Source organism: Podarcis pityusensis (genome assembly GCF_964106645.2).
Source record: "Podarcis pityusensis genome assembly, chromosome: 2".
NCBI classification, from domain to species: Eukaryota; Metazoa; Chordata; class Lepidosauria; order Squamata; family Lacertidae; genus Podarcis; species Podarcis pityusensis.
Window position 1 is genome coordinate 121,901,535 of NC_138029.1, and position 15,440 is coordinate 121,916,974.

The 15,440-nt window shown below is 47.1% G+C and overlaps 1 long non-coding RNA gene and 1 pseudogene across 4 annotated transcripts in view; one reads left to right on the forward strand and one right to left on the reverse strand.

The window, feature by feature from the left end:
• Positions 1 to 13,479, reverse strand: part of LOC308470158 — a 45,722-nt gene extending 32,243 nt beyond the window's left edge. Inside the window, exons 1-2 of one of the 3 annotated variants that reach the window (XR_013982199.1) lie at positions 12,484 to 13,479; positions 4,983 to 5,812 (exon numbers count right to left, since the gene is read on the reverse strand). This is a non-coding gene — a long non-coding RNA (uncharacterized lncRNA). Of the gene's footprint in view, positions 1 to 4,982; positions 9,628 to 12,483 lie in introns of those variants that run through there. The other 2 variants (XR_013982200.1, XR_013982201.1) reach the window with 2 other exon arrangements.
• The window catches only part of LOC308469886 (major histocompatibility complex class I-related gene protein-like), a 79,762-nt pseudogene that overhangs the window by 48,290 nt on the left and 16,032 nt on the right, over positions 1 to 15,440 (forward strand). The gene's annotated exons all lie outside the window — the stretch shown is intronic.

The window sequence follows — 15,440 nt, forward strand, 5'->3', positions numbered from 1 at the left end:
ACGGTCAAAATGATGTCACGCGCATGCGCGAAAGCGGCAACCAACGCAAGCGCAGATGCGGGCTGGGTTTGCTTCAGGATGCGAACGGGGCTCCGGAACGGATCCCGTTCGCATCCAGAGGTACCACTGTATTATTTTTATTCCTGAACGCAGCCCTGTTTAGGGAAGTTTTTAATGTTTGAAGTTTTACTCTGTTTTTAATGGAAACCCAGGCAAGTGGGTGGGGTATAAATAATAGAATTATTATTTTGTAATATCCATTTAACTGAAATAAATAAGGGTGCACACCCTTCTTCTTTAGTGGATCTTTCCTTCTTATCACAGGAGTTCCAGAGATTTTGAAGTTCCTGAGAATCTTCACAGACTCTGGCAGGGAGGTGCCAATAATTGGTCTCCCGGTGCAAAGTGACTGAAGAACTAAGAGTCCAAAGCCTGTTGGGGACAGAATCTGTGGTTTTGCAGGTGTGGGCTTAAGTTACATGAGACCACCTTGTTGCTGGAGCCAAGAGGGTCTGAAGTCCGGTCAGTGCCTGGATTGGGGACCACCTGGATGCTGCCTTTCGTTCCAGGATGGAAGAAAGGAGGGTTGGGAATATAATAAAAGAAATATATACATATCAGATCTGGGGCAGGGGGTGGTGGGAGGTGCCCAAGGCAGGGTTGCCCCAAAAGTCCACAATCCCAAGAAAGTTCTCCCACTGAAATGAAAGGAAGATGACCAAAATATTTAACTTGTTTTACATTTTTATCCCACTCTTCCTCCCAAGCAGCTCAGGGCATCAAACATCAAAATGTTAAAACAATACCATTTAAAATGAGCTTATCTTTCTCCCTCCACCCTGAATGTAAATCTTCCCTCGCTGCTTCTTCCCTGATGGGGAGTGGGATGCCATTTGGGGGCCGGCCTCAGGTGTCAAAACGTATTGGGCTGGCCTTGGTGTGTGAGTTTTGCTACGTACAGTGGGACTTCACGGAAAACACAAGGCGACATTGGAGCACTGCAAAATCATTTGTGCGTGAAGATCTAGGAAACCCATGGAGAACTGCACAGATGGTTGCAAAACACTCCTAATTATTATTCCTGTACCATTATAATTTTATTGTATAATCTTAGAAGGTTGTAGACTGAGACGTATGTTAACATTTGAGCAGCTCCTCCATCGGTGTGGGGGTGGGTGCCCACCTTGAAAACGCCTCCGTGGAGAGGGGATCAATTTTTTTAAAAAAAATCATTTGCATTTTCATAAACAGGAACAGAGCATATTTAACCCCTCTCCTTCCCTCGCCCCACTTACAACTTCATACCAAATACAGTGGTGCCTCGCAAGACGAAAAGAATCCGTTCCGCGAGTCTCTTCGTCTTGCGGTTTTTTCATCTTGCGAAGCAAGCCCATTAGCGGCTTAGCGGATCAGCTGATAAGCGGCTTAGCGGATCAGCAGATAAGCGGCTTAGCGGATCAGCTGATAAGCGGCTTAGCGGCTTAGGATCAGCTGATAAGTGGCTTGGGGAAAAGGGGGGGGGGAGGGGAAAAAACCCGCAGGAACTCGCAAGACATTTTCGTCTTGCGAAGCAAGCCCATAGGAAATTCGTTTTGCAAAGCACCTCCAAAACGGAAAACCCTTTCGTCTAGCGGGTTTTCCGTCTTGCGAGGCATTCGTCTTGCGGGGCACCACTGTACAACATGTATACATATACCATACGACTTTCCTTCCACACTTTTCCTGGTTCCTTTGCTTTTCTACTACTCTGCGTAATCCACATAGAATCATAGAGTTGGAAGAGACCACAAGGGCCATCGAGTCCAACCCCCTGCCAAGCAGGAAACACCATCAGAGCACTCCTGACATATGGTTGTCAAGCCTCTGCTTAAAGACCTCCAAAGTAGGAGACTCCACCACACTCCTTGGCAGCAAATCCCACTGTCGAACAGCTCTTACTGTCAGGAAGTTCTTCCTAATGTTTAGGTGGAATCTTCTTTCTTGTAGTTTGGATCCATTGCTCCGTGTCCACTTCTCTGGAGCAGCAGAAAACAACCTTTCTCCCTCCTCTATGTGACATCCTTTTATATATTTGAACATGGCTATCATATCACCCCTTAACCTCCTCTTCTCCAGGCTAAACATGCCCAGCTCCCTTAGCCGTTCCTCATAAGGCATCGTTTCCAGGCCTTTGACCATTTTGGTTGCCCTCCTCTGGACACGTTCCAGTTTGTCAGTGTCCTTCTTGAACTGTGGTGCCCAGAACTGGACACAGTACTCCAGGTGAGGTCTGACCAGAGCAGAATAGAGTGGCACTATTACTTCCCTTGATCTAGATGCTATGCTCCTATTGATGCAGCCCAGAATTGCATTGGCTTTTTTAGCTGCCGCGTCACACTGTTGGCTCATGTCAAGTTTGTGGTCAACCAAGACTCCTAGATCCTTTTCACATGTACTGCTCTCAAGCCAGGTGTCACCCATCTTGTATTTGTGCCTCTCATTTTTTTTGCCCAAGTGCAATACTTTACATTTCTCCCTGTTAAAATTCATCTTGTTTGCTTTTGCCCAGTTCTCTAATCTGTCAAGGTCGTTTTGAAGTGTGATCCTGTCCTCTGGGGTGTTAGCCACCCCTCCCAGTTTGGTGTCATCTGCAAATTTGATCAGGATGCCCTTGAGTCCATCATCCAAGTCGTTGATAAAGATGTTGAATAAGACCGGGCCCAAGACAGAACCCTGTGGCACCCCACTAGTCACTCTTCTCCAGGATGAAGAGGAACCATTGATGAGCACCCTTTGGGTTCGGTCAGTCAGCCAGTTACAAATCCACTGAGTGGTAGCATAGTCAAGACCGCATTTTACCAGCTTCTTTACAAGAATATCATGGGGCACCTTGTCAAATGCCTTGCTGAAATCAAGGTAGGCTACATCCACTGCGTTCCCTTCATCTACCAGGCTTGTAATTCTGTCAAAAAACGAGATCAGATTAGTCTGACATGACTTATTTTTCAGAAATCCATGCTGACTGTTGGTGATCACAGCATTCCTTTCTAGGTGCTCACAGACTGTTTGCTTAATGATCTGCTCCAGAATCTTCCCTGGTATTGACTGACTGGGCGGTAATTATTTGGGTCCTCTCTTTTCCCCTTTTTGAAAATAGGGACAACATTTGCCCTCCAGTCTGCCGGGACTTCGCCTGTTCTCCAGGAATTCTCAAAGATGACTGCCAGTGGTTCTGAGATCACATCTGCCAGTTCTTTTAATACTCTTGGATGCAGTTCATCTGGCCCTGGATGCAGTTCATCTGGCCCTGGAGACTTGAATACATCTAAACTAGCCAAGTATTCTTGTACTATCTCCTTAGTTATTCTGGGCTGTGTTTCCTTTCCTGAATCATTTGCTCCAAATTCTTCAGGTCGGGCATTGTTTTCTTTATCGGAGAAGACTGAGGCAAAGAAGGCATTGAGGAGTTCAGCCCTTTCTGTGTCCCCTGTTTGCATTTCACCATCTTCTCCTCTGAGTGACCCCACTGTTTCTTTGTTCTTCCTTTTGCTACGAACATACCCATAAAAGCCTTTTTTGTTGCTTTTAACCTCTCTAGCAAGCCTGAGTTCATTCTGTGCTTTAGCTTTTCTGACTTTGTGTCTACATGTGCTGGCTATTTGTTTGAATTCCTCTTTGGTGGTTTCCCCCCTTTTCCATTTTTTGTACACATCCTTTTTTAATCTTAACTCAGTTAAAAGTTCTTTAGATAGCCACCCTGGCTTCTTTAAGCACCTTCCATGTTTCCGTCTCATTGGTATTGCCTGACGTTGTGCTTTTACTATCTCCCTCTTAACAAACTCCCAGCCATCATGAACTCCCTTTCCTTTTAGTATTACTGTCCATGGGATCTCACCCAGCACTTCCCTAAGTTTTATGAAGTCGGCTTTCTTAAAGTCAAGAAAGTGAGTCCTAGTATGCTTGGCTGCTCCTTTCCGCTGTATAGTAAACTTCAGAAGAGCATGATCACTCGCGCCTAATGATCCTTCCACTTCTACCCCACTAACCAGGTCATCAACATTGGTTAGGACCAGATCTAAAATGGCTGTTCCTCTTGTTGCTTCTCCCACTTTCTGGACAATGAAGTTGTCTGCAAGGCCAGTGAGGAATCTGTTTGACCTTATGCTCTTGGCTGAGTTTGACATCCAACAAATATCCGGGTAATTGAAGTCCCCCATTACTACTATCTCCCTTCCTTTTGCATGCTTGGCCATCTGTTCCAGGAAGGCATCATCTATGTCCTCCGTTTGGCTTGGGGATCTATAGTAAACTCCCACAATGAGGTCTCTGTTATTCTTCTCTCCCTTAATTTTGACCCAAATACTCTCACTTTGGCTTTGAGGTTCTAAATCTTGGATTTCTTCACAGGTATACACATCCCTGACATATAACGCCACTCCTCCTCCTTTCTTGTCTGGTCTGTTTCTCTGAAATAGATTGTATCCCCCCATTATTACATTCCAATCGTGGGACTTATCCCACCAGGTTTCAGTGATGCCTATTATGTCATATTTAGTTTGCTGTACCAAGAGCTCAAGCTCATCTTGTTTATTTCCCATGCTTTGCGCATTAGTGTACAGACATTGAAGTCCATTAATCATTCCCCCGTGTCTCTTATTTAAGGATTTTTTCCTCCCACCACTAGGTCTGCGTGCTGTTTGCTCCATTTGGTCTATGACATTTGGATGATCATCATCAATTGATAGACTCCTACCTTCAGGAGCACTGTCTCCCTCCCCCACATTAGTCAGTTTAAAGCCCTCCTGATGAGGTTTCTGAGATTTTTGGCAAAAACATTTCTCCCAACCGTTGTGAGGTGCAGCCCATCGCTTGCCAGAAGTCCATCTTCAAGAAACTGCAGTCCGTGATCTAAGAATCCAAACCGTTCCTGTTTACACCATTTGCGAAGCCAGCTGTTCACTTCCACATCTTTTTAATCATCCAATTTGTTAGCTAGTAAATACTCTCATCCATTTCAACTGCTGGATTTATACAAGCCCTGCTAAGCTATGTCTTTCTCTAGACTGGTTCTTTAAATATTCAATAAGCATACATTCCTCCTTATATTCCTTATATTTGTTTTCTCTTACCCTGTTTGTCAGACCAGCCAGTTCAGTACATTCAAACATTTTACACTGCCATTCTTCCTGAGTGGGTACTATCCTTGTTCTCCACCTTTGTGCCAATAAGGTTCTAACTGCGGCAGTGGCGCATAGTAATAAACTCTCTTGTTTTTGGGGGACCTCTGTTGTTACCATCCCCAAAAGGAAACTCTCAGGTGCATCTTTTTAAATTCATTTTACATAGTTTCCCAATATTCCTTAATTATTTTAGACAACCAACACATGTGAATAAAAGTTCCCTCAATTTAATTACACTTCCAACATACATCTTTTTCTTCTTTAGACATTTTTGCCATTCTGGTGGGTGTTAAATACCATCTGTGGGCCATTTTCATATACAAGTTTTTATCGCATAACTTGCCGTAAAATTCATATTTATTTTCCACAACTTTCCCCATAATTCATGATCGATATTGTGACCCACATCCTGTGCCCACTTAATCCTGCTAAATATCACAAATTCCTCTTTCGTTTCCCACTCCAACAGCAGTTTGTACACATTTTATAATACATTTATATTTGTATCTAATAGGTCTTTGGTAAACTGAGACTTTTGTTCTGCAAAGCCATTTTTACTATCTATCTAAAACAATTCATTAATGTGATGTACCTATAGTAATTGGTAACGAGATTTCTTAATTCCTCGAGATTTCTCAGTTTTGGTTCCTGCCCTGTAAGAGATAAAATTTCACTGTAAGTTAACTACTGCTTATCCATATTTATTCTTTTTCTGGTTGTAGCTTCCACTGGGGATATCCACAGTGGTGTTTTTCTTTCTAATAAGTTTTTATACTTTCCCCATACTCTAAATAGTTTTTTTCTGATTACGTGATTTGTAAAAGTTTTATCTATTTCTGCTTTTCCATACCATAGGTAGGCATACACCCACTTGCACCAATTCCAAATCAGTGACATATGTGGGAACCTTGACCATTTTTATGCAACCCGTGACTTGCTTCAACTGGTCCCTTGAAGGATTTCCTAGAAATCACCTGATTTCCATTTCAGCCAGGGAAGAAAGCAGCCGGCAGGGGGCAGCGGAGGATCGCAAAAAGGGGGAAACGAGAAAAGACAAGTAGGGACTGTGGAGAAATGGGTGAGGGTGTCTTGTGGCAGAGAGAGAGCGTGAGGGCAGGAGACAAACACACACACACCCCAGTGTTAATGAAGGATGAGGACTTTCTCAGTGAAATCTGCCTCCATTCTTCAATTCCTGTGAGAAATGTCAGTCAAGCAGCCTGAGATGCTGTCACTTGAGATTCCTTTGCTAGCTTGGCATGCAAACAAAATTTAGACTATTGGAACTCGCCAAAGACTGTTTACTGCACCCTCAGCTGTTCTTCTTATAAGTAAAAATGAAAACAAACATTAAAAATAAAAAGGCCTTGTTCTGGGAACTGCCCTGGGACTTTCCAACCTGACTCAGAGGTTGCTGAGGGAGGCAGAAGGGGGCAAAGTCTCCTGGAAAACAATCCAGTTTGGAACGGAGAAACACAGCAAGGACGTTTCTTATGCCATCATTTATTTGTTGGACTCCATATTCTGTTTCCACACAATACCAAGAAGGGGACAAAAATAATGTCAGGAGGGACGTCCCTGCAGGCCTGGTCTTGAGAGGTGGAGAAGCCTACAAGGATCCAGTGTGGGGCTGTGGTTTGACTGGGATCTGGGAGCCTGGGAGTCCTGGGTTCAAATCCCCATGCAGCCATGAAGCTCCCTCAGGGACCTTGGGTCTGTCAGGGCCGTTATGAGGAGAACATGAATGCCACCTGGATATAAATATTCATTTCTGAAGTTACAGTCAGCTCGAGAGGAAGATTCCTTTTGCCTGCCAGAAAGAGGACCCAGGAGTCCTGGCTCCTGCCAAGCCTCCTCCCAAAGGGGACCCAGGAGTCCTGGCTCCTGCCGAGTCTCCTCCCAAAGGGGACCCAGGAGTCCTGGCTCCTGCCGAGTCTCCTCCCAAAGGGGACCCAGGAGTCCTGGCTCCTGCCGAGTCTCCTCCCAAAGGGGACCCAGGAGTCCTGGCCACTTGGCCTTGAGGAAGAGAGCTGTGGAGCCTCAGGGTTTTGTCCTGCATGCTGAGGGAGACGGGTCTTTCCAAGCCTGGAGGGGGCCCAGGCCAGGCCAACAAGGACAAATGCCAAGGTCTCCCCATCTGGGCGCTGAGGGACATCGTGGGGAGAAAGGAAACGTCTTCCCCTGAGCGACATTTCTGCCTGCCGATCTCCCAGTCAGGCAACCTGATCTGTGGCTTTCGGTTTCTGCCTTGCTTGGCTGCTCTCCCTTGCACCAAAGGTCTCCTCTGCAGGGAGGGAAGCGGGGAGGCTGAGGCAGCCCCACCCGGCCTGCTTGTCGGGGACGGAAGCCATTTTGTGGAGGGCTGGCAGTGAAGCAGAAAGGGAGGGGAAATGGCTGCCTCCTTCCTGGAAGGGCTGCCTCAAGCGGCTGCTTTGTTATTTGTTCATCTTCATGCCACCATCTCCCTAACTTGATTCAAGGGTGGTTTAAAGCCACATAACAAAGCTATCCAGCAATAAAACAGAGCTACAGGCAATGTCTAAAGTCCTGAAAACTTTTTAGAAAGTCTGTGAAGAAGAAAACATTTTCCTCCTGGCCGTTGGTTGTTGTCGCCCACTCCATCTCCACAAAGAGGGGAAAGGAGAGGGAGAAAAGTCTCCACAGAGGAGACCAGGGGAGCAGAAGGAGCCTCAAGCCACTGAGGACTTTCTAAAACAAGACTAGCACTTTGAATTGAACTCAGAACCAGACAAACAGGCAGAGGGTCTTTTGGCCCTGGTGAGATTTGGTCTAAATGAGCTGTGACAGTGAAAATCCTGTCAGGTTTATCTTGTAGCAGCTGAAGCATCCCTACTGTATTGAGGAAAACAACACGTTACAATAATCCTGTCAGGAGGTGAGCAGAACATGGTGTGGGCAGACTATCCCTGTCCAGAAAAACTAGATGGAGCAGGTGAAAAGTGAAGCCTAAGACGTCCCTGAGGTGACTGAGCCCATTTAGTCCCAAAAGTGGGTCCAGGAGAGCCCCCCTCAAAACAGCCAGCCTCCTTCTTCAGAGGGGCTTATCTTGCAACCCTGAATTGTCGCTGTGAATAATGGCCGAGAAGAGAACAGACTCTGAGAGAGTCGCTTTGACTGGGGAAACAAGAAGAAGAGCCTGGCTGGATCCGGCCAAAGGTCCCTTGAGTCCAGCCTTTGGTCCTCACAATCATAGAATCATAGAATCCTAGAGTTGGAAGAGACCACAAGGGCCATCGAGTCCAACCCCCTGCCAAGCAGGAAACACCATCAGAGCACTCCTGACATATGGTTGTCAAGCCTCTGCTTAAAGACCTCCAAAGAAGGAGACTCCACCACACTCCTTGGCAGCAAATTCCACTGTCAAACAGCTCTTACTGTCAGGAAGTTCTTCCTAATGTTTAGGTGGAATCTTCTTTCTTGTAGTTTGGATCCATTGCTCCGTGTCCGCTTCTCTGGAGCAGCAGAAAACAACCTTTCTCCCTCCTCTATGTGACATCCTTTTATGTATTTGAACATGGCTATCATATCACCCCTTAACCTCCTCTTCTCCAGGCTAAACATGCCCAGCTCCCTTAGCCGTTCCTCATAAGGCATCGTTTCCAGGCCTTTGACCATTTTGGTTGCCCTCCTCTGGACACGTTCCAGTTTGTCAGTGTCCTTCTTGAACTGTGGTGCCCAGAACTGGACACAGTACTCCAGGTGAGGTCTGACCAGAGCAGAATACAGTGGCACTATTACTTCCCTTGATCTAGATGCTATACTCCTATTGATGCAGCCCAGAATTGCATTGGCTTTTTTAGCTGCCGCGTCACACTGTTGGCTCATGTCAAGTTTGTGGTCAACCAAGACTCCTAGATCCTTTTCACATGTACTGCTCTCAAGCCAGGTGTCACCCATCTTGTATTTGTGCCTCTCATTTTTTTGCCCAAGTGCAATACTTTACATTTCTCCCTGTTAAAATTCATCTTGTTTGTTTTGGCCCAGTTCTCTAATCTGTCAAGGTCGTTTTGAAGTGTGATCCTGTCCTCTGGGTTGTTAGCCACCCCTCCCAGTTTGGTGTCATCTGCAAATTTGATCAGGATGCCCTTGAGTCCATCATCCAAGTCGTTGATAAAGATGTTGAATAAGACCGAGCCCAAGACAGAACCCTGTGGCACCCCACTAGTCACTCTTCTCCAGGATGAAGAGGAACCATTGATGAGCACCCTTTGGGTTCGGTCAGTCAGCCAGTTACAAATCCACTGAGTGGTAGCATAGTCAAGACCGCATTTTACCAGCTTCTTTACAAGAATATCATGGGGCACCTTGTCAAATGCCTTGCTGAAATCAAGGTAGGCTACATCCACTGCGTTCCCTTCATCTACCAGGCTTGTAATTCTGTCAAAAAACGAGATCAGGTTAGTCTGACATGACTTATTTTTCAAAAATCCATGCTGACTATTGGTGATCACAGCATTCCTTTCTAGGTGCTCACAGACTGTTTGCTTAATGATTTGTTCCAGAATCTTCCCTGGTATTGATGTCCGACTGACTGGGCGGTAATTATTTGGGTCCTCGCTTTTCCCCTTTTTGAAAATAGGGACAACATTTGCCCTCCTCCAGTCTGCCGGGACTTCGCCTGTTCTCCAGGAATTCTCAAAGATGACTGCCAGTGGTTCTGAGATCACATCTGCCAGTTCTTTTAATACTCTTGGATGCAGTTCATCTGGCCCTGGAGACTTGAATACATCTAAACTAGCCAAGTATTCTTGTACTATCTCCTTAGTTATTCTGGGCTGTGTTTCCTCTGCTGAATCATTTGCTCCAAATTCTTCAGGTCGGGCATTGTTTTCTTTATCGGAGAAGACTGAGGCAAAGAAGGCATTGAGGAGTTCAGCCCTTTCTGTGTCCCCTGTTTGCATTTCACCATCTTCTCCTCTGAGTGACCCCACTGTTTCTTTGTTCTTCCTTTTGCTACGAACATACCCATAAAAGCCTTTTTTGTTGCTTTTAACCTCTCTAGCAAGCCTGAGTTCATTCTGTGCTTTAGCTTTTCTGACTTTGTGTCTACACGTGCTGGCTATTTGTTTGAATTCCTCTTTGGTGGTTTCCCCCCTTTTCCATTTTTTGTACACATCCTTTTTTAATCTTAACTCAGTTAAAAGTTCTTTAGATAGCCACCCTGGCTTCTTTAGGCACCTTCCATGTTTCCGTCTCATTGGTATTGCCTGAAGTTGTGCTTTTACTATCTCCCTCTTAACAAACTCCCAGCCATCATGAACTCCCTTTCCTTTTAGTATTACTCTCCATGGGATCTCACCCAGCACTTCCCTAAGTTTTATGAAGTCGGCTTTCTTAAAGTCAAGAAATTGAGTCCTAGTATGCTTGGCTGCTCCTTTCCGCTGTATAGTAAACTTCAGAAGAGCATGATCACTCGCGCCTAATGATCCTTCCACTTCTACCCCACTAACCAGGTCATCAACATTGGTTAGGACCAGATCTAAAATGGCTGTTCCTCTTGTTGCTTCTCCCACTTTCTGGACAATGAAGTTGTCTGCAAGGCCAGTGAGGAATCTGTTTGACCTTATGCTCTTGGCTGAGTTTGACATCCAACAAATATCTGGGTAATTGAAGTCCCCCATTACTACTATCTCCCTTCCTTTTGCATGCTTGGCCATCTGTTCCAGGAAGGCATCATCTATGTCCTCTGTTTGGCTTGGGGATCTATAGTAAACTCCCACAATGAGGTCTCTGTTATTCTTCTCTCCCTTAATTTTGACCCAAATGCTCTCACTTTGGCTTTGAGGTTCTAAATCTTGGATCTCTTCACAGGTATACACATCCCTGACATATAACGCCACTCCTCCTCCTTTCTTGTCTGGTCTGTTTCTCTGAAATAGATTGTATCCCTCCATTATTACATTCCAATTGTGGGACTTATCCCACCAGGTTTCAGTGATGCCTATTATGTCATATTTAGTTTGCTGTACCAAGAGCTCAAGCTCATCTTGTTTATTTCCCATGCTTTGCGCATTAGTGCTTTGCGCAATGGCCGACTAGATGATGCCTCTCCTGGGAATCCCAAAAACAGGCCCTGAGCGCCAGAGCCACACTCTTCTCTCCTCCTGGCGCTTCCAGAAACGGGGATCCAGAAGCATAGCCCTCTCCTCCTCCATGAATTAGACTCAACCTCTTTTAAAGCCATCCAAGAGATATTCTGCAGCAACAGAACAAAATGTGAACTATTTGACACGTTTGTCAATGTTGAGGACGGGGTAAATGGCATCTCCCTGAGCAGAATTTGTGCCTTGTTTGGGGAGGGAGGTTCAGTTTGTTGACCCTCAACCAGCCCATCACTGACTCTAGATGCTGGTCCATCTGTCCCTCAGTCTCCCCCTTCTGCAAATGATTATGGGGGTTATTTTCTTCATATATGTTTGAATATACTGTCACACAGCACCCAGACTCCGAGAGGGGTAAGATTTCAGGGGATCCAGGCATTTACACTGAGAGTTGGGTTTCCTTAGAAGGAGGGATGGAAAAGATGGTGGTGTCTTTAGGGTCTGGGGTTTATTTGCACTTATAGACCACCTGAGCCTTCGATGGAGGAGCTCACAGCATTCACCCTGCAGGAGATCTTGCTTCTCCCAGAGTCACCGCTTTGGCATCCAACAGAAATCAAGCCTGGCACTGAAACAGCTTCTCCACCTGCAGCCTCTTTTCAGCTCACACACAACAGTGAAACTTTTTGACTTTCTAACTACAGTGGTACCTTGGTTTACAACCGTAATCTGTTCCGGAGGTCCGTTTGTAAACCAAAACAAGTTGTAACCCAAGGTGCGCTTTCGCCAATGGGGCCTCCAAAAAATTTTGGTTTGTAATCCAAAAAAAATGGGTTGTAATCCAAAAAAAGTTTGCAAACCGGGACACACACTTCTGGGGTTGACGTGTTTGTAATCCAAAACGTATGCAAACAAAGGTACCACTGTACCGGGCAGTTTGGGGGTTAGAGCAACTTCTTTTGTTAAACTAGTGAGGGTGCTTAGGTGACAACTACAGCCATCATCTCACCCGAGATAGTTCAACAATGGATCCTTCCATTAGATTTCTACCTTGGCTGGATCCAGGACCCCAGGAATCAGAAAGAACTCAGGCATCCTGCAGACTAACCCCACCCCCCAAACCCACAATAATACCTTGGCATCAGACAAGGGGAAATAGGAATGACAGAGATCATGCAGCTTGGGAAGATGAGAACTCCCCAATAAATCTTTACCTTCCGACTTCACAGCCCCCCCCCCCTTAAATCAAAGCTTCCTTGTACCTGGGCAAGGAGCGGCCACTACTTGTCTCTTTCCTGATTTCTTGGAAAAGGCAGCAGTTTCTGTGTGTGTCCCATGCTTAGCTCAGGTTTCAAACGTTCAGGCTTCTGGAAGTGGGATGTGGGCCAAGCACTCTCTGGGCCAAGCACCCAGCCTTGGCTCAGGGCCTTCCAGAAGAGGCTTGGCAGCCGCTGGGTCTTGCTGGCTGTGCAAAGGGGGCTTCCCTGACCCCAACACCCTGGGCCTGCAGACTTAGAGGGTCCCAGGCAGGGGGAGAGAAACTCATGTTGGGGCCAGTAGGACGAGAGAAGGAAGCAGAGATATGTGGGGATATAAAATGTCCCTTTAAAAAGCACATGGAGAAAGGAAATTGTGGCAAGCTGGTGGGCTCTGGCCTGACCCTGTGCTGATAGCAAACGTGTTTGTCAGCCTCCCAGCACCTGCTTCCCTTCTCTGTCATATGCACTCTCTCTCTCTGTTTTGACTTCAACCCTGAGTTTCAGCTCTAGTTGCAAACCTGAGCATTTCTTTACAAGGCATACAGTTATGCCTGGAACCCCCTGCCACTAGATAGAGGGACACAGGAGAATAGCCAGGTTGCTGGACAACCCAAAGGGGTCTATCAAGTACAGCATGGTGGTCTCCCAGTGGCCTCCCAGATGCCCCAGTAAGGAAGCATGCAAGGAGGACGGAAGAGGGACACCCAGCGAGTGGGACGCTAATGCATTTACTGCCTCTGACAGTGGAGGAAGAAGGGAGCCATCTTTGAAGCCATCCGAGGGCTTCTTAAAAATAGGACCCAGGAGGCTGCCTTGCACTGACTTGGGCCACGAGTCCACCTCGCTCAGGATCTCACAGCCCCTCCCCCCAGTTCCAGAGAGGGGGACATTCCCAGACCCCCATGGATATGCGGGGACTGAACCTGGGATCCTCCCCTGGGAAACCCCCTCCGCCCCCCCTGAAGGGCAGGACAGGAAGAACTGCGGGGGGAGGGAGGGAGGGAGGGAGGGAGGGAGGCGGCGATTCCCAGCGAGGAGCTGCAACCACTTTCTCTTTCCCTCTCCAGCCTCGCTCCCAAACTTGCGCCTCGAGATCTACCCGGCGACTGATGCCGTAAACTGCGCGCATATTTCCGATTGGTGGAATATTACCCCGTCGGCCAATCCCGGCTCGCTCTGCTGCTGGTTCCGCAGGCGGGGCAGAGAGCGGGTCTCGGAGTCGGAGGGAGAAGGACGTCGCTGGAGTAAGAAGAGGAAAAAGGAGCTTCGTTTTGGGGGGAGATGGGGGTCTTCCTCCGCTGGCCCCCCCTGATCCTGGGGGCGGCTGCCCACCTGCTGCTGCTCTTGGACTGCGCAGGTAAGGACTCTGCTCTGGGGCGGGGGGAGAAAATCATTTCCACTAAGCTTTGGGGCGGGGGGGGGGGACTGGACACATGAGACTTTGTGAATTGCATTTCGTGGGCACTGAAAGGGCGATCGGGGGGTTTCCTGTCCGAGGTGGAGCCGGATCCCTTCCCAGACATCTGTTTCCCAGACTTGGGGCTTGTTTTGTATGCCGTCCGGGGCAGGGGCCGCTTCACTCCTTGGCTCGGGGCTCAAGCAAAGAACAAAACAAAGCTGGAAGGTGTTGGCAGGATTAATGGCGGGGAAAGTGAGTCGCCTGTCCCCCCCCCCCCCGCAGCTTCGTGTAGACTCTGGTTTGTGTGAGTGTGAGTGTGTGTGAGAGACAGACAGACAGACAGACAGAGTACAGGTCCTTCCTTTTCTATTTTTTACCTTCCCTCTTCTAACCCTCTAACCCTCAGCCGCTCTGAAAACTCAGCTGAACACTCAGGAGACCAGCCTGGAGGTGGGAGCTGGACGCGTGTAGAGCTGATTTCATTGCGTGGGGGGGGGGATGTCTGAATAAGGGGTCCCCACCCGCAATTCCCAATGTTGTTTTGTTCAGGAATTCCCTTTCACAGCCACATTCATAATCAGGTTCGCCTGCTTTACAGTTCTGACTCCCCCCCCCCAAAAAACAAACACTTTCCTGTTGTCTGTCAGAAATGTAGATTTTGTAAATTATGCAGGGGGCTCCTCTGTGCCGTTCCTGTACAGCCCCTTTCACTACGTTTTGAACACTGTGTATCCGAAGAAGTGTGAATGCACACGGAAGCTTATACCCAGAACAAACTTAGCTGGTCTCTAAGGTGCTACTGGACAATTTTTTAATTTCGACTGTGTCAGACCAACATGGCTACCTACTTGAATCTTTATTGTAAATAATTCTTGTGGTTTTCTAATGGAAAATGGTGTGAATATAATACTATCTTTAGTTTAAAAGTTGCTTGTTGCATAAAAATTCTCAATATAACTTAAAAGCTTTAAGAACTAAAGAGTAAGACCTGTTATTTCTCTCTTGAACCCTCCCCATATGGGGGGCTGCCCCCTCACTGTGTCTGCTACAGGGCTGGGCAAAGGGTGGTGGAGACCACTGGTTCCTTCAGATTCCTCATCATTTTGTGGCTCTTTGTCTCCCGACCACTGAGCAGAACTGCCTGTGTTGTTTAGCCAGATGCCACAACCAGAGGCAGCCTTGCTCTGAGCTCTTGTGGTTTGAAGTGGGGGGAGCCCCTGCCCTGGGAGGGCTGGTCTTGGAAGTGGATCCTGTTTGATCTTGCCTGAAAGGAAACCAAGGAGCCGGAGGGTGGTAGCAGAGTCGACACACCATCACAGCGTATGTAATTCAAGCAAACACATCTTGCAGTTTTTTGCTTCCTTGTACTTTGTTTTCCACAGTGGATCTCCCTCAGCAGGTGGTAGATTCTACTTCCTTGGAGATTTGTTAGCAGAGGTTGTATCTGCCATGGATGCTGCAGTTGAGATGCCAGCATCGCAGCGGGGTTCGACCCTCAGAGTCCTGTCTATGATTTTTCTTTTAGTTTCCTAGTTGTTTTGAGATGAGTCACTGGCCAAAC